This window comes from Ochotona curzoniae, unplaced genomic scaffold (genome assembly GCF_017591425.1).
Source record: "Ochotona curzoniae isolate NIBS_2020 unplaced genomic scaffold, NIBS_Ocur_1.0 patch337, whole genome shotgun sequence".
NCBI classification, from domain to species: domain Eukaryota; kingdom Metazoa; phylum Chordata; class Mammalia; order Lagomorpha; family Ochotonidae; genus Ochotona; species Ochotona curzoniae.
The window spans coordinates 871,729-893,834 of record NW_024466903.1 but is presented as its reverse complement, the minus strand read 5'-3'; positions in this window follow the sequence as shown (position 1 = coordinate 893,834).

The following is a 22,106-nucleotide window of genomic DNA, read 5'->3' as shown; positions in this document are numbered from 1 at the left end:
TTCAATCAACTGTTTTGATAAATCTGCTAAAACCAAATGTCTAAAATGCAATAGTCATTATTATTTTCATCTCCCTTATTTCCACCTAGTACCACATGTAATAGTCATGGACATCACTCTCCCAGTCTGAATGCATCCTTCAGTTCACTCCCTCATGCTAAGGCCTGGTTAACATTTTTTTAAAGTAATTCAGTTGCTTTAATTTAATTTTATTTTGAAAGACAGAGTTTGAGCAAAAAAGGAGAAACAGGGCGAGAGAGATCTATTTACTGATTTACTCCCTAAATGGCCCAGGAAAACTCCTCATAGTCCCCCTCCTCTTCCCCCCCCCCCCCCCCCCAGTGCAAGTGGGCCATCCTCTAATGCTTTCCCAGGTCAAGCATTGGTCATATCCCAGCTGCTCCACTTCCCATCCAGCTCCCTGCTTGTGGCCTGGCAAAGCAGTAGCGGGCAGCAGGAAGCCTTAGGACCCTACACTTGCATGAGAGACACAGAAGCCGCTCCTGACTTTGGCTCAGCTGGGGGAGTGAACCAGCGGATGGAAGATCCTTCTCTCTGTTTATCTGCCTTTCCAATAAAAATAAATAAATGCTACAAGAAAAAAAAAAGAGATAAGCCCCTAAAATTAACTACTGTGAATTAGTTCATGATTAATAGACATAAATCACTGTCCCAGTTCAGGGAGGAAGGAGACAGAGATCTTCCACCTGCTGGTTCACTCCTCAAATGGCCACAGGAGCTAGGAGCTTCTCCTATGTCTCCCACATGGGTGAAGGGAGGAGGAAGCACTTGGGCCATCATTCATTGCTTTCTCAGACATTGGCACACAGCTGGTTCTGAAGTGGAGCAGCTGGATTCCAGTGCCACATGGGATGCCGATGCAGCAGATGGAGGCTTAACTTGTTATGCCATGGAGGTGGTAGAAAAGCTGTTTTAACAGCCTACCATATGTCCTGAATCAAAAGCATAATCATCACATGAAACGAATGATTTGGCATAATTCTATTCTGTTACCAGAATTGTGTGGGGCAGTGAGTAAAGGACCCGCCTCTGATACTGACGTCCATCTGAGTGACAGTTCATGTCCTGGCTGCTCCACTGCTGCTCCCCAGCTCCCTGCTGTCCTGCCTGGGAAAAGTCGCAGACCTGCAGGAAGCTCCTGACTCAGACTTAGCAACTGTTGCCACCTGGTGGGTGAATCCGTGGATGGACAATGTAATTCTAATTTGACAGTTTCATGGAAGATTCTTTTTTGATGTGATTCTTCTATAGGGAAAAATAAAGATACAAATGTGTTTTGAAGGTGGGTGGGTGAAAAGAAATGTGTCAATGAAAAGAATATGTAATAAAACTTTCAGAAGAAAAAAAAGCAGAACTAAAAACTGAGTAGTCCAGACTCAAGCCAGCATCCATATGGGACGCTAGCGCCACAAGAATTTTAACCTATTACACCACAATACCGGCCTCCAGTACAGTCACTTACTTGTCTTTCTTTCTTTCTTTCTTTCTTTCTTTCTTTCTTTCTTTCTTTCTTTCTTTCTTTCTTTCTTCCTTCCTTCCTTCCTTCCTTCCTTCCTTCCTTCCTTCCTTCCTTCCTTCCTTCCTTCCTTCTTTCTTTCTTTCTTTCTTTCTTTCTTTCTTTCTTTCTTTCTTTCTTTCTTTCTTTCCTGTATTTTTTCTTTTAGGATTTATTTATTTTTGTTTGAAAGACAGATATTCATATATAAGGAAGGAGAATAATCCCCAGAGATATTCCATCATGGCTGCAAAAAACAAAGATGAGAGGATCCAGAGCTGGGAACCAGGAGCATCTTCCAGGTATTCAGTATGGATGTAGGCATCCAAAACCTTGAGCTGTCTTTTGCCACTTCAAGAGACCATGAGCTGAGACATGGAGCAAAAGTGGAGCAGGCAGAATGTGAGCCAGCATTCAGGCGGGTTACCAACAGCGCCTGTACCTGAAGGGTTAGTGTGCTTTGCTACTGCATGCATTTTTATATCCAATAGCAGTGGAGTTTTTTTAATTTTTTTAAGATTTGTTTATTTTTTATTGGAAAGGCAGATATACAGACAGGAGGAGAGACAGAGAGGAAGATCTTCAGCCCAATGGTTCATTCCCCAAGTGGCCCCAACAGCTGGAGCTGAGCAAATCCAAAGTCAGGAGCTAGGAGCTTCCTCCAGGTCTCCCACACAGCTGCAGGGTCCCAAGGCTTTGGGTCGTCCTCAACTGCCTTCCCAGGCCACAAGCAGGGAGCTGGATGGGAATTGGGGCTGCCGGGATTAGAAACCGGCCCCATATGGGATCCCAGACATACAAGGTGAGAACTTGAACCAATACGCTTTCGCACCAGGCCACAATAGCAGTGGCTTTTAAACTGATTGATATGACCCATTTCAAAAATGCACTTAAAAGGGAAATAAAATAAAATGGAAGAGAATAGAAGAAAATCACAATTAAAATCATATCCGTTGTAAATGTAGAAAGTTAATTCTGTGTAAATATTTTGTTATATGTGCATGTATTAATATACAGAAATCAAGGGGCTATAAATGTACTTGTCTCTGTGATTCTCACTCAGATAAAAGTAAACATGGTCTTACAGAGTGCTTACTCATTAACAATTCAAAGGCACAGGTCACAACATGCCAGTTGTAAGCTAGCAGCAGTGTAAATGAGCTCCAAGTAGGTGATACAGCACTGCTATATGAGTTGAACTCTAATATTTTTTGTAACTCATGAATTCTGTCTTCACACTGAATTAGGTCATTTGCCCTTTCCTTCACATTTCTTAATGTTTTCTCCTCCAAATATTTACTCAGGCTTTGCTTTGGCTGAAATCCTTTCCTAGCTGCATTTCTATGGTACCATCTAAGATCCTTTACTGTCATTCAAAAAACTTTGTACATGTCACAACATTTTGCAGCTTTCTCTGATATCATGAACTAAATTATATCCCTTATGTCTCTCAACATTATGAGAAAAAAAAAGCTTTGGCACCGCAGCTCAACGTTTCTCACGCTGTCTAGCATTACTGCTTTGTATAGTTTTGCCCTATGATGTATTTTGATGCAACAGACAAGCCTTAGCTCACTCTAAAAATAGTTGCTGAAGTGATTTTTCAATGATAACCTTTGAAAGAACAACAAAAATAATACAGTTTGCAAAATATTTGTGCATGTTTGTGATTGGCATGCTAGGTATAATCTTCATCTTATTTAGTATACCAAATAAATGTCAAGTTCCACTAGTTAGAACCTGTATCAAAAATATAAGTAAGGGGAAAAATGAATTTAAAGAGCACAAGAATATAAAAGGTGGAAGGTGAAAGTAAAAATGTGGGAAATCTGGCAATTTATTTAATTAAGAAATTCTGCTACTAATCCTGGGATCTCAATAATCTAAGGAATACATACAAATGTTCATTGTACTCAGGATCTGAGTCACTGCTCATGAGCAACCTGTAGACTGTGGCTGTTGCCAGAGCAAACTTGAACTTCTTAGAATGTTCCCAATGTTGGGGCTATGTCATCTATACCCATAGCCACCCACAGAAGAGCAGATAGACAATTTTGAACATGTTTCATAGCCATATTTATTGCCTGGGAAATCCATAAAGACCCTTTGATTTTCTTGGGTCAAATACACAAACAAAATGAGAAAACTTTCCTAAAAGAATTTTGCAGTAATTTTGATTAAAAAATATGCACAGCCATAAAACACTAATAAAGATAAATATCAGAAGCAGACCTGTGAGTACTATATACTAAGAGGTATTCTCCACATCTTAAATAAGTAATACCATTTAAGAAGGGTAACCAATATCCTCAATGAAGAATAAAATAAAGATAGTAGAAATGACCTGACATTGAAAACTTCAAAGAGAGAAAATCACCCTCATGTCTCATTCAAACTTTTGTGTACACAGTTACTCCTATATCTGGAAGAGGGCAATTTACTTGTTGAAATTTGTTTGATTTTCGTGCTACAAAATGTCAAGATGGCATTAAGTCTCTACATTCTAGAATTGTCTGAAGCAAATTCCAACTTCATTTGTGAGGGCTGCATCAAAGCTTGACGTTCTTGAAAAGCATTAGAATTCCTTTCACTTGGCAGTCCTTTTCAATGTGATAGTCATGGCTTACAATAAATTCAGAGTCATTCCCCATTACAGAAGCTAATTATTTTTGGCATACAGTCTAGAAGTGAAAGTAAATGGAGTTCTTCATTTCCAATTCAGAAAGTTCAGATTCATTGTGCTAATTGTATGGGTGAGTACTTAAACTAATATAGGTAATGAAGTCTAAAATATTCACCTTCAGAGATCAAAGAAAAATTATCTTACAGATGTCTCTTCAATATTCAAAGACCTGATGATATTTTAAGAACTGACAGTATGTAGACTATGCTTTAGAGACTGAAATTAAAATAGTTTAAAATATCTAGCATTAACTTCACTAAGAAAAAAAATTAGGCCAATCCAATCAAAATATTTTTTTCTTATTCAAAGATATGCACCAGAGAAGTTACAGAATAACAAAATATCATAAAATTAGATGAAGGAAAATTTGCAATATGGTTCTATATTATATATAGGACATTTATAGTTACTATATTATAAACTATATTGCATATAATATACACTTGCTTCTTTTTTGCCCTCAGAAATTTGCCCGGTTCATTTAGTATGTATATATACTTAAAAATTTGAACAATTGTGCACTCTATTAATTACATGTTGGGCAAGCCTAGTGAGGATATAAGCAAAATGTAAACTTATTGTTTCTCTTTGCTTTGGTTTTCATGATGACTCAAATGGAACTTATTCTTTGGAATAGTAAGAGGAGCATTCCAGCAAGCCATAGCTTCAAGTATTTTACTGAACCTCGAAGCTTGAGCCCTTCAACTGACAAATCCAGTCACAACAGAGATATTTAGATGTTTAACATTTGGGTACTTGATAGTGCAAATGCTTTGTATATTTTATATTATTACTATTATTGTTAATCATCATCATTACCTAGCTGAATTTTTATTGTACCTAGGTGTGTATGATTTGGAAGCATGGGGAAAAGAACAAAAAGAAAGATGAGATGAAATATGGGGAGTGGTTTTAGCTCTCTTGTCCATGCCCAATGATTAGCTCTCATACCTTTTAGGGATTTCTCGGCTGGAGTCTTCCTCCCTGATTTGCATGCCTGAGTTCCCTTCATATCTTCATTTGCACAGCCTCCTTTGGAATTTGTTCACTTCTACCATCTTGCTATTGGATTCCTCTCCCTTCCTGCAGACTTAACTAAACAGAAACAGGAACCATATTTCACCTCAAGAATGGATGGATCAGAAATGAAAGCCCCAGCTGAATACAGCGGCTATCTCCTGAGTGTTGCTAAATAGATGATCACTACTTTCAAAATAGTGGTCTAGTGCACCTCTTCATGTACAGGTTTCTGTGTAAGCCATATTCTTGCCTGGTCTTACAATCTCAAGAAACACCATTCAGGTATTGGAATGGGCTCCAGCCTAAAGGAACTGAGACAGGCCTTCTTTGTCTGCTCGAGGCTTCATATCCTAAACAAAATTTCTTCGGAAATCTTCCCCAACATGAATTTATTGTCTTCAGAAAATACAGTTTTTGTTACTTAAGATCTGTAGACAGGGCTACAAATAATGAAGCCTATTTATGTTATTTATTTTATAAACTATGTATCAGAATTTTCTGAACTAAATTGGAAATCAGATACCTTGATTTATAATCTACATTAAGATACCAAGAGCACTAACATTATCATTTAAAAATTGTCATAGAGCTGTTAAATAATTATTGCATATTAAAACACATTACGCTATATAAATTTTAGTGGGAGTGCATATATAACATAATACATTTAAATATATTGCAATTGATCTTTTAATAAGTCTTTAATAATTTTAATTTTAAATTATATTGACTCTGTCTCTAAATGTATGTGATTTTCAAGTAAAATAAATTAAAAAGTAGCTCTACCATGTACTTACTCAACCATACAAAGATTACTATGATTTCTGATAATTACTACATAGACCTTGCCTTCAAATTCTTTTTTTTTTTTGATTTATTTTTATTTTTATTGGGAAGGTGGATATACAGAGTGGAGAAGAAACAGAGATGAAGATCTTCCATCCAATGGTTCCCTCCCCAAGTAACCACAATGGCTCCAGCAGAGCCAATCCAAAGCCAGGAGTCAGGAGTTTCTTCTGGGTCTCCCACGTGGGGGCAGGGTCCCAAGGCTTTGGGCCGTCCTGGACTGCTTTCCCAGGCCACAGGCAGGGAGCTGGATGGGAAGTGAGGCTGCTGGGATTAGAACCAGTGACCAGCAAGGCTAGGACCTTAACCACTACACTATCACGCAGGACCCTCCAATTCTGATATAAACTAAATATAATGGTTAATAACAAAAATTAAATTTTACGCAATAACCAATTACATGTTGTGTCTGTGGTCCAGTTCAGTTTCCCATGTTTCTGACCCCTGATTTAACATGGCCTCTCCATCCCACTTTAAATTCCTGGCATTGATGTTACTCCATTTCTACTTTTTTACCTTCAAAATACATTAGTAGTCCAAACCTTAGCTTCAAATTCTGAAACTAGATTTCTGTACAAGCAAACATTGATGCTTTACAAGTAGAAAGTTACCTCTGTTCTGAATTGCAATAAGAATCCTGTACATGAAGAATTAAAGACTGAGGATTTCATCTCATCTTTCAAAATAATGTTCTCAATTACTAAATGTGCTTATCATTCCAAAGAAAGCAATTGTATTTCATGAACTGAATATACATTGCAACAGCAGCCTAAGGCACAAACACTTTATTACTAATGTAAAGTGGCATCTACTTTTCTTTGTCTTGCAACATAAATAATAGACTTGAAATGCATTTTGTGTTATCTTGTCATAGAAACGTTTGTATTTGTTTATTCTTATATATATCAACATAATGGGTCTCTATTTTGCTGTCATTTATGAATGAAAAATTGGATGACAAACAAGAAAAATGTTTCCTTTGAGACTGCATTTGCATGTGAAAGAGTGTGAAATATTGTGTATATAAAGTCTCATTTAAATAAAATCATGCTACATTTATGTCTGTGACCTAATTTTTGTGACAGATACTTAAGATGCTCTGATGTAGTAAGATCAATACCTAAAACAATATTCATAATTTAAATTAAGGTTACATTTTGACCATTTGGATACTACTTTGATTACACCAATCATAATTCAATCTTTGTGTGTAAAAAAATAAACAATAATTAATCAATTAACTACCCAATAATAAATATCAGCTTATCAAATGTTTCATTTACTAATCATTTGGGATAAAATTTAAATATAAAAAGATAGGTACTGTTATTCCTCTTCTTTAAAGAATGTACTGGGCCCGGCGCGGTGGCACAGTGGTTAAGGTCCTCGCCTTGCACGCCCGGGATCCCATATGGGCGCCAGTTCTAATCCTGGCAGCCCCGCTTCCCTTCCAGCTCCCTGCCTGTGGCCCGGGAAAGCAGTCAAGGACGGCCCAAAGCTTTGGGAACCTGCACCCGCGTGGGAGACCCAGAAGAGGCTCCTGGCTTCGGACCGGCATAGTATCGGCCGTTGTGCTCACTTGGGGAGTGAATCATTGGACGGAAGATCTTCCTCTCTGTCTCTCCTCTCTGTATATCCGCCTTTCCAATAAAAAATAAAAATAATAAATAATAATAATAAATAAATAAATAAAATAAAATAAATCTTTTTAAAAAAAGCATAAGTACAAATAACTCCTCATACATGTTCATCTTTCAGGAACTTTTTTTTTACTTTTCACTCTGAAAATTTTTATGACATTGTTTCTAACATTTATTACAGATATGAGGCTCAAAAATGCAAGAGTGAATGCTATGTATTGTGGGACTTAATTACAGAAGTCTTTTGAAATGGATTTTGTAATAAACTATCCAAACACACATATATCCAGAGGGTACAAATTGGATGATTGCTAACTACCTAATGAAACACTAGATGTTTGCTGCATTAGGCCTGGGCTGGTTACTTTAATTTGCGTAAAGTTGTCAGTTTCTACAACATGCAAATCAACACCTGCTGAGAATGTATCATGTTATTGAATATAGTTCAATATGAAAAGAAATGACATTTTATCAATTAATAATGCATAAACCTAGCATTTGATGTTCTTCACCTTATTAAAATGATACAGGTGTCAATGTAGGTCAATGTTTTTCATCTTGTTAAAATTATACTGTTTTCAGTTTTGGAATCTTCCACCTAAATTTTTTCCTAGTATTTGATGCCTTATGGTATGACTGTAAGCATAGTCTCTGTGAAATGCAATTATACGCTACTAGTATAAAAGCTAAAATAATACTCTATAGTGAAATTGAGTGCAGAAAATGTGTTATATGCAACTTTTAGCAGTATACAGGCATTTTCTTGCAGATTTTCTACACACAAAATCTTGGTACTTGTGAACTACACAATTCTATTCATTTCCATACATTGCTTCTATTTTTTATAAGTTTTTAGCAGTACTCAATAGAATAATGAAGAGTATATTGCTGTTTATTTAGCTTTCAGTTTTGCGTTGCTGTCTCCAAAAAGCACAACATTTTCTTTCCTCCAACAAAGGCTGGGTTTGCCTTCCTCCAATCTTGTCTTATGGCACTGCATATTCTTAACACAGTACATGAAGACTATTCCAGTCTTCGCAATTCACTTACTGTTATACCTTTACCATAAGTGATTCTGAAGAGTAAGATCTCTGTGTATACCCATGTGTCACTTAATCATGAGAGTGCATTCTGAGAAATGTGTCACCAAGCAACTATTAAAAAATTGTGCTCACATTACTAAATGTACTTACACAAACTAAGATGGTGTAAGTCAGTTTCTCAGCATGACCTCTTGACACAATCAAGACACTCAGTAACTAAAATGAATAGCATAGCTGTTGCCAGTATAGCATAGCTTATTTTTCCTGTAAACATATTTTCCATATAACTAGAAATTCATTCTTATTTCATGCTAAAATGCATAGTTTGGTACAATGTAATATTGTTTTTTTTGTCAGTATCAAGGGTTACATATTGAATGTTATGCATGTATTTGATGGGTAGTGCAGTAAATTTATAACAGTATCAACATGAGCATAGGAGCAACACATTGTACGGTTTTTACAAAACTTTTTATATTACTAGATGTGCTATCATTCCTGGGGCATGTTATATTATTAATTGAAATCTTTTGATCCACATATAACCCTATTTAATTATATTTTTAGAACCTGGAATAGTGTCTGATGGAATATGATACCAATATATTGAAAAAGAGGACTGCACTGTCTCCCCATTGTTTTGATTTGAAAGACAGATTCTATTTCTCAATCATTTCTTCCTGGGTTGACACAGTGATTCACTCCACTTTAATGGGATATTATAAAACAGGGCTTCAGCAGAACAATAATAAAAAATATTTGGCTTTTAATCTGACACTAAAGGATCAAGTTTTCCTCTATGTATGTTTTTGAGGCACATAAAGTTTTAAGTCATTTTTGGAGCAAAAGGGTAGAAGGTTTTTGAGAGAGAGAGAGAGAGAGAGAGAGAGAGAGAGAACCAGACTAGAATTCCAATTCGGTTCTGTGTGGCAGGGAGCTGAATGGGTGACAGGAATTCAACTACTGCAGCCAGAATAGCTGACTCTCAGAGTGTGTACATGAAGCTGGATTAAAAGGCTCAAATCAGGATGTCCAAAATGGGACGCTGGTTTCCCAAATATGATTTTATTGATGTGCTGTATGTTCACCCTGAACCATTATCCTTGGAGTCAGGTAAAACCAAAGAGTAGGCAACAACAGTAGGTTTGAACAAATTAAAAATGTTCCCCAAGAGTTATGGATTAGATACTGGTGATCCACTGAAATCAGAAAAATTATAATTTGTTCTTTCCAACAGTAGAATCTAAGTGAGAACATTGCTCAGCTAGACAAATGCTGCCCGATCAATGATCATCTTCCTACTCTCTCACCTTTTACTGGAATGGAAAAATGGCCAGCTGGTGGGACGAGAAGCTAACTGGAAAGAGGTAACAGATAGAAGGACTAAGCCCCAGGAAACCTGCAGCTTGAAAGTTGCTAAAGCTGAGAAAGTGCAGAAGAAATAACTGAAAGCTAAATTTGAGGTTTTATTTATTGTATAAGAGCAATCTAATTACTGAATTGAGGCCTTTACATTTTTTAAAAAAGTAAATGTGAATACCCAGATAGCCAAAGATGAAAAAAAGTTTTGAAATCTCAATTTTCTTTTGGGATGAGTTTATCCCACTTGAATAAAGTGTAAAGAAATACCAGGTGATACTATAAAATTGTAAGTGAATTATTTCACTAATCTTGCTTGTTCAAAACAGCAAATCATTATGATTCCATACATTCACTTTTTTTTTTCACCAGAATGGAATGATTTCCTTTAGGTATTCTTGGTTATTTCATCTCATCAAGCATTTTGTATAGCAATGAAACTTATTTATATTATCCATTCTGTCTAAATAATAAAGAAAAATGAAGGTAAAATCATGAATCTCTCCAATAAGCAGACAATGTGATATATTACAGACTTGCCTACTTACACATAGATCTGTTTCCTGAATCTTTCTCTTGCTTCATATCCTGGAAGCTTAATACAAAAAACAAGATTTTGTAGGATCTTTCACTAATTAGCTGCTGGACAGAGTTGGCCAATTGGAGATTCAGTAGGGGTTCAGAAAGTGAGAATGCAGTAACTAAGATATTTATCCTCCTCCATTCTTGATTGTGATGTAGACGGTCGAATTAGCAGAGGACATTTTTCTTTTCTGGCTTCAGCTTCAATGAGTTGTGGTCCCAACTCAACTGCCCCAGCTTTATTTGTGCTATGAAAACTTGATAATGTGAGTTTCCAATGTGAAGTTTCTAATCATATTCTGTTTATATTTCTAATTTTTGAAATTTTAAAATTAGTTTTCCAAATTAATACTTGTTTAGTGAATTCACTCACGTGACTTTCATCAGCTGACTGGATCCTGACTCTTATTGCCATTGCTAACATTCTCAGGACTTGAATTAGCAAACTGGTTTTTGATGTTTTAGTAACAGTGTTTTATTGATAAATTGTCCTTTCTTGTATTTTGGAAATGTATATAAATTTGGCCTTGACTCTGAGGTCAAATCTTAACTCATACAAATTCATGAGAGTGCATTTCCCCACTGTCACTTTTTGTAAATTTACAAATTATCTATATTTTTCTTTCTAAACTCTGAAATATATTGAAGATATCTTGAGTCACATGATTTAGCTTCCTCTCTCTCACCATGTTTTTGTGTGTGTGTGTGTGTGTGTGTGTGTGTGTGTGCGTGTGCTGAAGAAAGAGAGAGAGATAGAAAGAAAAAGAGAGAACAATAACTAAGGACACTAAATAATCTTATTGCTTACCAGGTGTTTATATTGCCTTTCTATCCTAGTGTATGGCATTGTACCTGTGTCTACAAAATTCTAAAGAATAAATAATTACTCTCCTGTGCTAATTTGGTTCTGTCCAATTTGTTTATTAGCAATGATAATATTTTGATGATTAATTTTGATGAATAAAAGACAAGTATTGTTATTTATTATAACTTTATCAATACAAAGTCTCCTTGCCCTATTTATTCTTTTAAATTATAGAATTTAACTCAAAGTTAATTTAGCTTGTGTAAAGAAATATGGACCAGCCTTATATTTCTTATCCACTTCTGAGACATATTTTTGCTCACTAACAATGTGATTATTATACTATTATCTATTATATCTACCATAACTTGGGTGTTTTTCAGTGTTTTTAGCAAGTTTTCATTCCATTTAAAAATTCTCAAGGTTTAGAAAACATACATCAGTTAATCTTCCAAAATTTTATGGATTAAAATTATGACTTTGGATCTGAATATATAAACACTTTATTCCTTCACCACTCAGCATTTCAGATACATATTCAAACTGCAGACCATTCTTATTTTAACTATTATTTGTTTATACTTAATTTCATTACTTCATGTGATTGAGTGGCAAAATATAGAACATGTTGAATAGCTTATTCCGAAGCAACTATTGAAAACATACAAATACAGAAGTCAACAAAAATGCAACCCCTGAAAAAAAAAGCGTCATTATTTTAATGTTAGACACTTAAATGACCATGTAAGCATACCGAAAAAAAAAAAGATAAAAGCCAACAAAGTCATGGACTTGGCTTTCGAAAATAAAAGAAATTGTTCTTCCAAATGACTGCTTCATTAAGTAAAAACTTAGAAGAATTATTTGTGAATTCAAGATAACTACAACATTTTAGTGAAAATCTATATGGAGTCATTAATTATAAAGATGCGTTTATTTTAAAAGAAACACAATGGAGACAGCTTTACTTTCTTCTGGGAATGATTTGGAACATACTTTGCTTTCAGGGAAATAACAGGAGTTTCTAGAGAGGAAGACATGTCACTTTGATAACCAGAAAGCTATCACATCCAGGTGCATGCCTGGAGGTCTATAACACTTCAGTTAACACCCAGTCTTCGTTTAAATGTTTATAAACTTCACGGCTACTGTGATTTTATTGCTTTTTCATCTTTCTGTAATGAATGCAACAACATTGTCTTGAAATTTAAACACTTTTAGTCTAGGGAGACTCAGTCCCAAGTAAGTTCACATCCAGTATTTGGCATAATGATTGACAGTAAATAAGTGCCAGTGTATTAATTTATGATTAAATCCTAACCTTGGAATTCCAATATAATTTGCACATTATATGATATATATTTTAATACCCATTTTGAATTTAAAATAAGTAGAAAAAATGAAAGAACCCTCAACCAGAAACAGATAATTTAAGTTTTGTTTAATTATTATGAAAGAGAAACTTCATCACTTTGACTCATCTATAGTGTAGAAACTAATTCATTATAGCCGCACATTAACATATCGCAGTGTTCCATGCTAGAACAAATTCCTTTTTAACTGAAAGAATTTCCTCTATCACTGTATACTGTACCAATAGTGCCTGACACCCTTTTTGAATATTTAGACCAGTCAAACTATAACATGTTTACACTCGTGTCTTCTCCACTAGAACACAGGAGCAGGGGCCAAGTCACGTTCAGTGTCTGTGATAGCCCACACACTACTGTGTGTTGGCTGAATGAGACTGCTTTACCCACAGAGAGAGAAATACTTATTCTAACAATTGATGTAGAAACAAAGAAAAAGCAAGAACAAAGGGGAGACATACACTTATTTTTCATGTTCACATTTTTCATCTTTTCTTTGATTATTCTCATCCCATGACCCCTAACACAGGGTGAAGAGGTGCTAGGATTATGGAAATCCACACTTTAAAAAGTATGGTAAGACACTATTATTTCCAATGAATAAGTGTTTATCTTAAGATTATTTACTTGAGTTAAAAGAGAACAGTATTTCCAGGAGCTTTTAGCTAGAATGAGTTTGCACTAAGGTTGACCTTACTGGAATCATTTCCCAAGTTCCGCCATTGCCCTTGAGAACTCCATTATCTTTTTCATTTGAACATTATTCTTGTGACTATCAGGACTTGGAATAAAAAGGAAATAAACTGAAAACTTCTTTTATTTTTTCCACAAAAAGATTGTGTAGAACTACTTTTAAACAGTTCTCAAGATGCCTCATTTAGTCATTTATGCATTTAAAATACACATTAATAAAATTCTATTTTGGTAATTGAATCTCATTAAAATAACACAAAAATCCTATGACACAATATTTAGATATATGATATGGTTATGGCTTAAACTGTATATACTTCGAAAACAAGTTAATTGCATTCTGTAAGCATCTGATGTAGCAACTTACCAAACAAATTAGCATTTCTCTCAGTACAGGGATCCCTAAGAATTTTTATCTCAAACTGTGTTTCTAAGCAGATTTTTTTTTTACAAAGTACAATATAGGAAATTTATTATGTAAAATTTTACTTAAAGCCACTTATCCATAATCAAACTATTCCTCTAATGTAACATGAATTATGGTAACAGAAGTCACAGATAGAAGAAAATTTCAAGCTGAAAAATTTAAATATCAAATTTATACAAAAGGAAAAATGAACTTTATGTTTCTTCTCAGAAGCTATGGACAATTTTTTAATAAAATGTATATGGTTACAACTCGGAATGCCCCTTAGAAAGGAATTAATTCTATTTCAAGAAAGTGCTTTTGTTTCCAGAAAGTCATTGCTATATTATGCTGTTATGATTCAAGGCTTATTGAAAAAAAAACATTTGATTTTAAAGAAAAATAAGAGAATCGTGAGGTACAAGAAAGGACATGGAAAGTCTGTTCTACAAATTGCATACATATATTTCATTTATTTTATTTCCCATACTGAAATTATTCAAACACTCTGAAATACAGATATTAAGATTCCCAATCATGGTAATGCAACAAGATGGAAGAATCCACCATGGAGGGGGGGAAGCGGGTTTTGGGGAGGGGAGGGGGGAATCCAAGTGCCTGTAAAACTGTGTCTCATGATGCAATGTAATAATAAAAAAAAAAAAGATTCCCAATCATACAAAAATGTCAACCAATGTTTAAACATTTTCCTGAGCTCATAGGACTAGTTAAGTGACAGAACCTGGATTTAAAACTGAAATGCAAAGGCTAACTTCTTTGGTATATGCTGAGTCTGTAACACTGTGTGTGATATAAAATAAAGATGCATATCTAGTATCATTAAAATCTGGCTTTTAGTAGAGATAATTCCATTATGGTAATGTGTCTTGGTCATTGAATGATACTCGCCATTTAGGGCAGAGAAACGTGGCTTGATATAAAGTAAAGAAGGCATTTTCCCTAGTCTGAAGAGCCGTGCACAGAAGTTGTACTTTCAAAACAAAACCGTTCAACAATTTCACTCATAATAGAAATATAGAATAATAGAAATACCATAAGAGAAATACCTACACAAAAGTGTTTTGAGATATTCCACCATAAAGAAAAAAAATAAATATTTGAGTCAATATGTTGATATGGATTCCACATAATGCTGATATGTATGGAAACCCCACAGTTAAGTTGTGTGTACCAGCTAAAGCAGTATGTTTACAAAATCTAAGGAAAAAACACTGTAATAATGTTTTGGTGATACAGAAAGAAACAGGATTAGGCAATGATACGATAGCTCTGACCGATGAACTCTTAACTGCAAACTGCTTTATGTTCATCCTTCTTGAAACTCATGTATAAATTTCCATGAAATTTATTACATTTTACATTTCATTTTCCATTTATTGTGTGCACTTTTCATTGTAACATTTGTTGATTTTCATAAGAAAAAAGTGCCTAGTTTGAATTTTTAGGATTCTATCTTTAACTTTCTTATATTTAACCTCTTTAGGGAGAAAATTATACAATCACAGTCTGTTCAAAACTCTGTAAGTATAAATAAAAAAAATAAGCTAGATCAAAGCCCTTAATGCATACATATACCTCTTCATATGTATAATATATGTAAGTATATTTATATATGTTTACATATATGTAAAAGTATTTTGCTATAGCTTAAATTCTGATATTTTTAATATAAGCATAAAAATCATTTTAAAAATAAATGCATATGTCTATTATGTTTAAAATATATAGGGCCATTTAATAATGTTTCAAACATTCTGTAGAAATAAAAGAGTTCAAAATATTACTTCTGATAATTAAGCATTGGTAATTTAATTCATTTAATAAACTTGTTAATGCCACTAACCACTTGTGAAATACTTAATTATAATCACCATTTTCCATGTGAGAAAATACACAGAGAGGTTAAATGCATTGCTCAAGATCATACAGAGAATAACATTTATTTTAACCAAAACTGAAATCCTTGATTTCTACTGTTAGAGTGTGACTTCTTATCCATCCTAAAAATCAGCTACTTTAATCACCCTGAAATTCAAGCAGTTTAAAAAACATTATTTAAAACAAAATGCACACTTGTTAAGCTTAGTTTTTTAAATGTGGAAAAGTCCTTTTTTTTCCCATCATCTTTTCATGCTAAGCTTTTGCGGTAGTACAGTATTACCTAAATAAAATTTTGAAGACCAGATTTTAGACTAGTTCCCAAGTTATGAATATGACAGCTAAATATTATACATCTGAGCCTTAGTTTCTCCATACATGAGAAGGAAATGAGACTTACTGAGCTTTGTGAGTGTGGCTGGCATACCATTAAACAGTCATTAAATGTTAATAACTATAGTCAAGGTTTAGGAAACTATGGATCCCCTGCTGTACTCAGCTACCTAGGTTACCTTGTACTTCATCAAGTGTGTTATAGATATCCCTGCTGACACCCATGGGATTCATGGCTGGGAGCAGACCTGGTAGGGAACTTGCGGAACTTTCCTACTAGATCACATCCTCTGCTGGGGAGCAAAAGAGCCAGGACTGAGGGCAGCCTTGCCATGTAGGGATGAAGCACTCTTCATCATTTCTGTGGGCCAGGTCTGGTAGTAGCTAGGGCTGAGCCTTACTGTAGCACCCACTGCCGGACACCAAGACTGAGGGTGGGCCATCTCAGACTGGGAAGCCACACCCACCACCACCAGCAAGATCCAAGGCTGGGAGAAGTTTGGTGGGGGGCCTTTGATGGCTTTTTGCTGGGTTGGTGCTCTGCTGGTGAGTATGTGAGTTGGGGCTGGGGATGGATCAGGCTGGGTTAGGCTGCTATCTGGCTAGATTGCTTGAGGTCTGGGCTGGGCTACAGTAGGTACAAGATTGGTCCGTGTTAAGTATAGGGCTGGGGAGAAACTAACCAGACAGCTGCATTCACTGGTGTGTACACTAGCTGGTGCTTGTGCACTGGATGGCACACACGGAAGTCTGAGATGACATGGAGGACTTTTCAACTGGACCAATAGACTCAGACCCTGGCCACGGGGAAAAAATCACAGGATGTGTGGTCCAACTCTGGAGTGTACATATTGGGACTGGGCCTCCTCAATTGCTGATGTCTGTGCAGTGTACAGTATGCCCAGATGCACACCAGGGACATGATAGCCACAACATCTACATCAGCAGGAAAACTTGATTTCCTGGCCAGAGGATGGAAAGCAGAACAGATATGACAATTATCCTGGCCATGCTTTGCAACATGTTCCTGGATTTGTGGGGGCACTTTGGTATAATTTGTCAACCTATAGACGTTGAAAAGATTTTTCTCGGGCCCGGCGCGGTGGCGCAAGTGGTTAAAGGTCCTCGCCTAGCACGCCCGGGATCCCATATGGGCGCCGGTTCTAATCCCGGCAGCCCCGCTTCCCTTCCAGCTCCCTGCCTGTGGCCCGGGAAAGCAGTCAAGGACGGCCCAAAGCTTTGGGAACCTGCACCCGCGTGGGAGACCCGGAAGAGGCTCCTGGCTTCGGATCGGCATAGTATCGGCCCGTTGCGCTCACTTGGGGAGTGAATCATGGGACGGAAGATCTTCCTCTCTGTCTCTCCTCTCTCTGTATATCCGCCTTTCCAATGAAAAAATAATAAAAATAAATCTTTAAAAAAAAAAAAAAAAAAAGAAAAGATTTTTCTCAACCTTGGTACAATGAAACCAACAGCTTTTCAGAACTATTGAAATGACTATCCCCCATCCCTAGGTGATAATGTAGTGTAACAGCAAGAATTGAGCCTTTCACATTCCTCCCCTGTGGACACAGGAGAAACAAACAAAACAACAAGCTATGCAGAAAAAAAAAAAAAAGCGTTTTTATCTCCCACCTCCCATCACACCTGACCCTCAGCCTTGTCAGAGACCCACATGTGTGTGTAGCTTCTCAATTATGTAAATAATAAATTCTAAAATAATTGTTTTCAAAATAGAAAATTATGGATCAACTTTGGATTCAAGCGATAACTTTTTACTGACTTCTGATAAAGTTACTTTAATGTAATTACCAAAAAAAAAGACAAATGAAAATTAGTTTAGATTCCAGCATTCACTGTATGCTCCCTACTCAATTCTAGTAAATAGATTGGTAACTGTGATTAGGACCAGCCATTAGTGTAAAGATGGCAGGTTCGTCAGAATGCTATCAAGTTGGCAGTGACGATTGTAGCAATGACCAAGAAAGGGCATTGCTCCTTGATTAGTTCATCTCCTACATATTGCAGAAGGACATTATAAAAGCAAATGCAATTATAAGAACTGCATTTATAAGTTAAAATGCTTAGTGAATAATGAACATAAATTTTATGCACAAATGTAGCATACATGTAAAATGGGAGTTATAAAAAGGATGCTTAAATTGTAGGTATTAAATTAAAGATAAATTTTTCATATAAATACTCATCAACTGAAATTCAGATCTTTAAATATGATTTGATTAGCTCTGATAAAGATGGCGCTCATTTTCAAATAGTAATCCAAGAAAGAAATTACCCTGAAATTCTGCATCTCATATTTTCATATTATTTTAAACTATCATAAAAGATATATGGCAACTGCTTATCAGATTCATTTTTTCCCACCCATGGTGTCCAGTCATGGGGATATTCCCAATATCCACTATGTATGTACTTCTGTATCAAGTCATTGTCCAGTATTTCCTTATCCAATCTGCTGTGATTTATTAATAGGAATTCTAGACCTTTATTAGACATTTCTATGTTTATAACTCATTTTTCTCTTTGGTATCATGTTCAACTTTTGTTCTGTAATAATTATGAACATCAGTTTCTGAAACAAAGTTGGTGAAGATTGCCACATGGCTAAATTAAGATGAATGAGCTAAAGCTGAAAAACCAAAAATAAAGCTAGTACTTTATTATAATTGCCTTGCTCCTGGTCTATTTATTTTGTAATCATCAACTTGACTTCCGTATTTTTTCCATATTGCGCAAAATACTGCTTCTTTTTATGAAGATTTATTTAATTTTATTAGAAAGGCATATTTAGAGAGAAGAGAAACAAAGAGAAAGACCTTCCCTCTGCTGCTTCACTCATCAAGTATCCACAGCAGCTGGAGCTGAGCTGATCTGAAACCATGAGTCAGAAATGTCTCCTACTCTCCCACACAGGTGCAGTGTCCCAAAGCTTTGGGTGATCCTCTACTGATTTCCCTGGCTACAAGTATGGAGCTGGATGGGAAGTGGATCAGCCAGGACAGGAACTGGCACCCACATGAGATCTCAGCCAATGCAAGATGAGGATTTTGCCACTAGGCTCTCATGCTGGGCTCAAGATAAAACTTTTTACAAAGCAACACTTAAAGGGCAGTATATCCTCAACGTTTTAAAAACGGTAAAATACTTGGAAATTAGTGATTTCACATTGTGCAGTAGAGTTTATTTACAGTTTATAATGCAGTTAACTCAAGTACAGCTATATTCAGAAAAATACACGTGTTCCATGAGTAAGCTATCGGTCAGATAATACACAGATGGAATTTAATAATGAATCTGGCATTCTGATGATTTGAACAGAATTTAGCTCTCCAAACTCATTCAGATACTTACTTTCAAACTTGTATTTATAGTTCTTGGATTAACATTAATTCATCGATTCTTTTGGACATCTGATATATTTAAAACAATCAAACGATAAGCATAATGGAAAGTCTCTAGGCGTTTTGAGTCTCATCATTAAAAAACAGTCTGTGAAAGAGGGCTCGGTATATAAGCAAATATATTGTGCAATTGTATTGTGTATTTTGGTTTCCTGTTTTGCCATTTGATTATTCCTCATTCATTTTCCTACCTTAATCAGGTACCTGAACCTGATTGTAAACCTCCAACATGTAAGCTGAAATGAATCCTCATACTTCCTAAAAAAATATTTCTTAGAAGTTATATCTGATGTAATGAAAGGTTCACAATAAAAGCATATACTCAGTACTCAATCAATCCAAATACTGCGGATTTTTTTATGCAGATAAAAGTTGAATTAATCCAGATTTCCCTTATTTACTTCCTGTTCTCTCTTCCCACACTGTATTTGAATGTCCATTCCTGTTAGTAATGGCAGTCAATTTCCAATCTCGATCTGCAACTGATGAAAGTTCACATAATTTAGTAATCACTGAAATGTCTAAGAGCTTTCCTTTCCTCTTAAAGTCCCTAGAACATCTTTCTTTGTCTTTTACTTATAAATAAACTTTGGAGTCTGTTCCATGAAGCCCTAGAGGTCCCTCCATATCTCTGTCAACCTTCACCACACGCAGTGCATCTTACTCTAGAGTCTTTGGCTCTGGCAATCACTGGTTTCTTCATTTTGATGATGGGATGTGATTCCTATTGTCTGTTCTTTCCTTTTTTAAAAAAAATTTTTTTGGTTGTAAAGTCAGTGTTTTGTTACTACATGTGAATCTTTGATTTTTTTTTAAACTTAGAATGAGATTCCATAGTACCTTCTTGTGAAATTTTACTGAGACTTTTCTTCATTTTCCAGCTATACCCAATGATTAAAGATTAATCATTTATAAACTATAGAGGACTATAAAATCACACTCTTAATGCTTATCAATGTCAAGTTTTATTCTAATAGGCTGATTATTATACTCCTCACCCTATATTCATCTTAAAATGACAATAAAAATACCCTGCAGTATAGTAGCATTCTAGCTAACATTCTCATGTTAAATTCAAAATAATTTTTATCACATAAATACAAGTGACTATTCACAAGTAATCATGCCACATTATAAAGGAGGACAACAGACTTAATTACAGTATGAAGTTAAAATTCTAACAGAATTATGGGGACTGAGAGATGTATGCCTAAATCATTCAATTAAAAGTAAAAAAAAAAGTGAATTTTGTGACATAATTGACAAACAAACAGCATGCTATTTAGGGAGAAAATAGAAAAAGGAGAAAGTTTTAGCTAATTTTAGCTAATTTTAAAATAATTACCAAAATTTCAGAATCATTTTGGCCAATTTTAAAGCAATTTCCTAAATTTCAAATTTATTTTATGTTAGAATATTTATTTGTTTATTTCAAAGATAGAATAGCATAACACACACTTATACAAGAGAAAGAGAGAGAGATGTTATCAGATATAATCTTTCCCATTAGCCACAAGAGCTGGGTTAGGAAAAATCCAAGAGCCTGGAAGCTGAAGGGTTTGGGTTGTCATAGTTTCCCCTTTTGGGAACTTTAGTGAGAAAGTGGATCAGAAATAGAGGAGCTGGCACTCAGACCAGAGTTACAGGTGTCCAGAGCTGCAGCTCAGTCAGTAGCACCACAAGCCAGCTGCACAGAACGATTTACAAAAGCAATGTTTTCTCCAAATACTCATGGCAATGAAAACACAAGCATTACCAGTTTGGGAGAAAATGGTATTAGTTGACATATTTTTTTTACATATCTTCACATTTAAGTAAATAACTAATAATCATAGTTACGGGATATTTTGAGAAGTTTAAAAAAAAATGTCCTGTCAAACAAGTATTTTATTTATTTGAAAGGCAGAGTTACAAATGGAGAGAGAAGTGAGGGAAGGGGATGAATAAAGAGTCATCCACTGGTTCATTTCCCAAGTAGCTGCAATGGATGGTGCTGATCTAGATTGAAGCCAGGAACCAGGTGGTTATTCTGAGTCTACCACAGTTTATTGAAGGATCAAAAGACGTAGGGCCATGCTCTGCTGCCTTCCTGTGTACATTAGTAGGAAGCTGCAACAAAAATGTTGAGCCTGGGCTCGAATCCCTGCTCATACGTGATGTGGTTATTCAAAACAGCAGCTAAAGCTGCCAATCCCCAGTACAGGTCTCTTGGGTATCTCTTGCCTATGGTGGTAGTTGTGGCTAAGTGGAGAGCTACTCAAGGAAAACTGAAGGGACTGATCTTCACACTATAGTAACGTAAAAACATTTTGGGGAATAAAAATAATTGGAAAACATTGTATGAATTGCCTTAGGAAATTCAGCATATCCATTGACTATATATGTGTGTGTGTGTGTGTGTATATATATGTGTATATATATGTATACATATATATATATATTTATGACTAAATCCTAGCTCCAGGAGATAGAGATTGCTTCACTAAGAC